Consider the following 6,000-nt stretch of genomic DNA (forward strand, 5'->3'; position numbering starts at 1 on the left):
GAGTCAGGTGGAGTTGGACAAGGTAGACTTTTTGGAAGAGGTAAGATTCTTACCTTTGTCCTAAAGAAGGGGAGAGACTCTAATTGTCAGTAAACAGGAAGAAATTACAATAGGTAAGAATTATCAGGGGTTCAAAAATTAGTGGAGTCAGAACCATTTTGTGTATAATTCTTGCAAGAATCCAGGTGAAAAACAGTAAAGGAGGATTCTCAAGATAATGGTGTGAGAGGAAGAATTGGTCCATTTCTCTCATAACTGTGCCAGTCAGAATTATAGAAAAAGTACTAGACCATGTAATAGTCAATAGTCAAAGCAAAATTACAGTAAGTGTATTTTGTAAGTCCAGGTCCACACAAGGATAAAGTCAAAATCTGTGGGCACTACAAAAGGGGCCCAGGAAGAAAAGCATGGCCTATGAATGCAGTACAAGGAAGCCTTGTGATTGGTGAATTAAATGCATTTCTGGGATTCCTGCAGCCTACAACTGTAAGCTAGGAGTTGGAGGACAGGAGACGTTATCAGGATTTAGCCAAGGATGCCTGGAGCCTGCAAGTAGATTGGTCTTGCAGCAAACTTGGATCAGAAGACCATGAAAGCAAGGATTAGGGCATATCTTAGATAAGGCCACCCCACGATAAGCCATATAGAAAACTCCAGCCAACGATGACTAAATGAGACAACAACAACAACAAAATAGGACTGAATTGAAATAATGAAAAAATAACAGAAAATATCAGGTATCTCCTATCAAAACAAATGACCTAAAAATTAGGTCAATGAGAAATAATCTAAAGAATCATTGTGAACTTTCTATAAATATCAACCACTGCGGGGGGGGGAAAAACATTTAGGCACTGTAATTCAAGAAATCATGAATGAAATTTTCCTAGGCCAATTAGAACCAGAGGAAAAGGTGCAAATAGCAAAATATATGGGTCCCCTCCTGAAAGGAATCCAAAAATAAAAGCCCCCAGGAACATCATAGACAAAATTGAGCTTCTAGGAAAAATTATTAAGTTGCTACAGTCAAAATCACAGAAGACATGGAAGCTACCATTATAAATGAAAGGAGAGCTTAGAATACAATGTTCTGGAAGGCAAAAATATAAAGTTTTATAATTAAGGATTATCTACATAGCAAAGCTAAGTATAATCTTGAAGAGGAAAAATGAACCTTTAGTGAAAAAAGGACCTCCAAATATTTCTGTTGAAGTGATCAGAGCTTACTTTGAATTATAAACTCAGAACTTAAGAAGAACAGAGCAAGATGGGTACATTTGAAAAATTGGAAGGGCCTATCCAATTATGATGTGTTTATATTCTAATAGAGGCACAAGAAACAAATATTCCCTCAAAACTTAATGTCTTCTAAAGGTCACAGAGGGAGAAGACTGGACAGAGGGCCTGGGAAAAATTTTGGTGTATTGTAATAGCAATTTAGATTTGAAGATCTTTCCCACCCATTAATAGGGCATATGACCTGCTTACATCACAGGAAGCCTAAGTCACATGTGGTGGGAGGAGCTCGCTGAGAGGAAAAGGAAGTTGTGTCACAGGAAGTACTGAGAGGGCAGTTACTACAGTTAGAGCTGAGGGAAAGAGCAGACATGTGTTGCCATGAGTGAGTTTGTTTGTGGGAACACGGATGGTTTTTGGATGGCGAGGCTCCATGCTGCGATGTTGTATATTGAATTCTTTGCTGCTGTGATGGATTGGGCGGATGGCTTATGGGATCTGATCATCTGGTGTCTGAATAAATAGTTTACTTCTCCTACCTTCTATGTGGAGAGTCTCATATATTTTGCAATACAGAACCACATAGGCATTTTGACAATTATCATCTATATTGTGATTATTGCCTTGTTGTTATATGTATTCAGGTAATCTTAAGAAAAAGAGAATAAAAGAAGAGAAAAGGAATACACTAAAGAAGATGAGGGAATGAAGGGGAAAAAACTTACTATCTCACATAAACAAAGTATGTGAGGAGACTATAAAAACATGGATGAAGGAGACGGACAAATGCTTCCATACATGAACTGAAAAGAGGAGGAATGAATAACCTCATGTAGAAACACACACACACACACACACACACACAGTGTTTTGTGTGGAAATACATTAAACTCAAAAGGGAATTGGGCAGTCACAGGAAGAAGGGGAGGAAGAGATCAGAGAAAGCATAGATTCAGAGATGGATCAGGCAAATGAGGTGCAAAATATTTGGTTATAGCAAATGTGTCCATTTGTTTCGCTTGCTGTTCTTATGTATTACAAAGGTTGTGGTGTTTTTTTTTTCTTTTCTTTCTTTTTTACGGTGGAGAGGGAAGCTAGCCATTGAGTTGTCAAAAAAGAAAAGAAAGAAAAAAGGGAATTGAAGCATTTTTAAATGACCAGAAGACATCAGAAAGAAATTCGAAAGGAAACATAAAGAAGCAGCACAGCTTTGAAGAGAACATTGTGAACTTATTATATACTTTTTTTAAAAAAAAGAAGATATTAAGTGTAGACCAAGATCTTACACAATATATTATAATAAATTCCAAATGGATACATGACCTAGATATAAAGGATTGCGTCATAAATAAATCAGGGAAATATGGGTGAAACATACCTTTTGCAAAAAAATCTTTTACGAAGATAAATAAAAAGTTCATTATTTGAAAAGTAACAGAGAGGATCACATACAATAAAATGGACCAATTGGATTCTCAGGCAGAGCTCTTTACAACTATCATGTATCTCATCCATGAGGTTTTAGAATGTTCTACACTTATTGTAATCCACAATATATGATGTCACCTGTAAATAGGAGTCTACAGAGGACTATTTAACCCTTGATAGGGAATATGTCTTGAACTTGGACTCTACAGTGAATATCAACCATGACAGTTGCAAACGTTATGAAAAAAAAATTTGTGATATTTTATACCATGTCCCATAACAACGATTAGCCTGTTATTGAACAAGGTTATTTCTGTTGTTAGAGTTTCAAAGGATCTTGTATAATTTTGGCAACTTCTTGGGAGGTTAGAGTACAGCCTTGAGGGCGGTCTTTTTCTCCAGAGAATCAATTACTTTTTTTAGAGTCAATAAACAAAAAGGAAGGTGGAATCTTTCAATCTCCACATTTTTCTGTCAATTGTGATGGTAAATAAGTGGACTACTGTGGGCAATCCTGCCTGTTCTTCCCTCATATACTTATTATGGTTACCTTTAATGCATATGTAGGCTATTTTCATTTAAAAAAAAAGCTTCATACAGATAAGAAGGCAGGCATATGAGTCAGTAGTTATTGATCTCTTAGTTGCTATTTTAATAAATAAGTACAAGAATTTTTATGCCTCTGGCATCTTTCCTTCTTTTAGAAAACTCGAGAATCAATCTTTCAACACCCTCAACATAGACCTTTTCTGTGTATACTTGGTCTAGTTCAGCTGTTTTTTCCAATCTTTTCTCTTTCCTTTTTTTTTCTCTGAATTTTTTTTATCTAATATATTTAGTTTTCAGCATTGATTTTCACAAGAGTTTGAATTACAAATTTTCTCCCCATTTCTACCCTCCCCCCACTCCAAGATGACATATATTCTGGTTGCCCTGTTCCCCAGTCAGCCCTCCCTTCTGTCACCCCACTCCCCTCCCATCCCCTTTTCCCTTTCTTTCTTGTAGGGCAACATCAATTTCTATGCCCCATCACCTGTGTATCTTATTTTCTAGTTGCATGCAAAAACTTTTTTTTTGTTTTTGAACATCTGTTTTTAAAACTTTGAGTTCCAAATTCTCTCCCCTCTTCCCTTCCCACCCACCCTCCCTAAGAAGTCAAGCAATTCAACATAGGCCACATACGTATCATTATGTATAACCCTTCCACAATACTCATGTTGTGAAAGACTAACTATATTTTGCTCCTTCCTAACCTATCCCCCTTTATTGAATTTTCTCCCTTGACCCTGTCCCCTTTCGAAAGTGTTTGTTTTTGATTACCTCCACCCCCATCTGCCCTCCCTTCTATCATCCTCCTTTTTTTATTTTCTTCTTCCTCCTTTTTTCCTGTGGGGTAAGTTACCCAATTGAGTATGTATGGTATTCCCTCCTCAGGTCAAATCTGATCAGAGCAAGATTCACTCATTCCCCCTCACCTGACTTCTCTTACCTTCCTACAGAACAGTTTTTTCTTGCCATTTTTATGTGAGATAATTTACCCCATTCTATCCCTCCCTATCTCCCTCTCTTAATATATTCCTCTCTCATCCCTTAAATTTATTTCTTTTAGATATCTTCCCTTCATCTTCATTCTTCTCCTCATTGGCTTTTTGGAGCTCTTTTGCCATTTGAGTTAGTCTATTTTTTAAGGTGTTGTTTTCTTCAGTGTATTTTTCAGCATTTTTAGGATCTCCTTTAGCAAGTCATTGACTTGTTTTTCATGGTTTTCTCGCATCCTTCTCTTTTCTCTTCCCAATTTTTCCTCTACTTCTCTAATTTGCTTTTCCAAATCCTTTTTGAGCTCTTCCATGGCCTGAGACCAGTTCATGTTTTTCTTGGAGGCTTTTGATGTAGGCTCTTTGACTTTGTTGACTTCTTCTGGCTGTATGTTTTGTTCTTCTTTGTCACCAAAAAAGATTCCAAAGTCTGAGACTGAATCTGGGTGCATTTTCGCTGTATGGCCATATTCCCAACCAACTAACTTGACCCTTGAGTTTTTCAGCGGGGTATGACTGCTTGTAGACTAAAGAGTTCTATGTTCCACGCTTGGGGGGATGTGCCAGCTCTGCCACACCAGCACTCCTCCTTCCCCAAGAACCCCCAACCCGGACTGGACTTAGATCTTCAGCAGGCTGTGCACTCCTGCTCTGATCCACCACTTAATTCCTCCCACCAGGTGGGCCTGGGGCCGGAACCAACTGCAGCTGTAGTTCTATAGCTGCCCCCAGGCTGGTAGCCCAACGGCAAACTCCTTCCACTCCTACAGCTTTTCCCACTAACCTTCTCTGTTGTCTTTGGTGTTTGTGGGTTGAGAAGTCTGGTAACTGCTGCAGCTCACTGATTTAGGGCGCTAGGGCACACTCCGCCTGGCTCCTGGTCTGGTTGGTCTGTGCACCCATGCTGCACTCTGCTCCGCTCTGCTCCCAGCTCTGTACAGGGTAGACCTCACCCAGAGACCATCCAGGCTGTCCTGGGCTGGAGCCCTGCTTCCCTCTGCTCTTTTGTGGGTTCTGCAGTTCTAGAATTGGTTCAGAGCCATTTTTTATAGGTTTTTGGAGGGACTCCATGGAGAGCTCACACTAGTCCCTGCTTTTCAGCTGCCATCTTGGCTCTGTCCCCTCTTTTTTTCTTTCTTTTCAGTGTCTTTGTTGTTTTGGTCTTTTTCATAGAATAATATAGTTTCACCACCCCACCAAATTGAAATCAACCACAGTCTAAGGGAAAATGGAGAGCTACATGGTGGTCATGCATAGGCTGTGTCATATAACAAAGAATTATGAAGGAAGACCTAACAAAACAGTGGAAAGAGCACTAACTTGAAGTGTTGAACTTGGAGTTGTCAGACTCACATTTGAATTCTGACTTTGTTGTTTACTACTTGAATGACCTTGGGCAGACCATTTAAGCTCTCTGTGTCTCAGTTTCTCCATCTGTAATATGAGGTAGTTGGACAAGATGATATCTAATATTACTTCCTACTCTATATCTATGAATCTATGGTGTCTTTTCTAATTGCTTAAATGGAGGAATCAAAAAGAATATAGACTGGTCATATATCTGGAGTGAGGTATTCCTCACTGTCATAGCCAGTGCCCAATCTGTATGCTCTAGTAGTACCTCTTGAAAGTAAGAAAGGCCCTAATCATGTTGAATGAACACCCCATGGCATATTTTTGAGAGACATGGACAAGTATGTCACAGGCACGGATCAATGAGATTACAGAACTAATTGAATATTTGAGCAATAATATATGAGGGCTATCCCAATTGCACAATTATCTAACATTTACTACGGTA

The sequence above is a fragment of the Trichosurus vulpecula genome, chromosome 2 (genome assembly GCF_011100635.1).
Source record: "Trichosurus vulpecula isolate mTriVul1 chromosome 2, mTriVul1.pri, whole genome shotgun sequence".
Taxonomy (NCBI): domain Eukaryota; kingdom Metazoa; phylum Chordata; class Mammalia; order Diprotodontia; family Phalangeridae; genus Trichosurus; species Trichosurus vulpecula.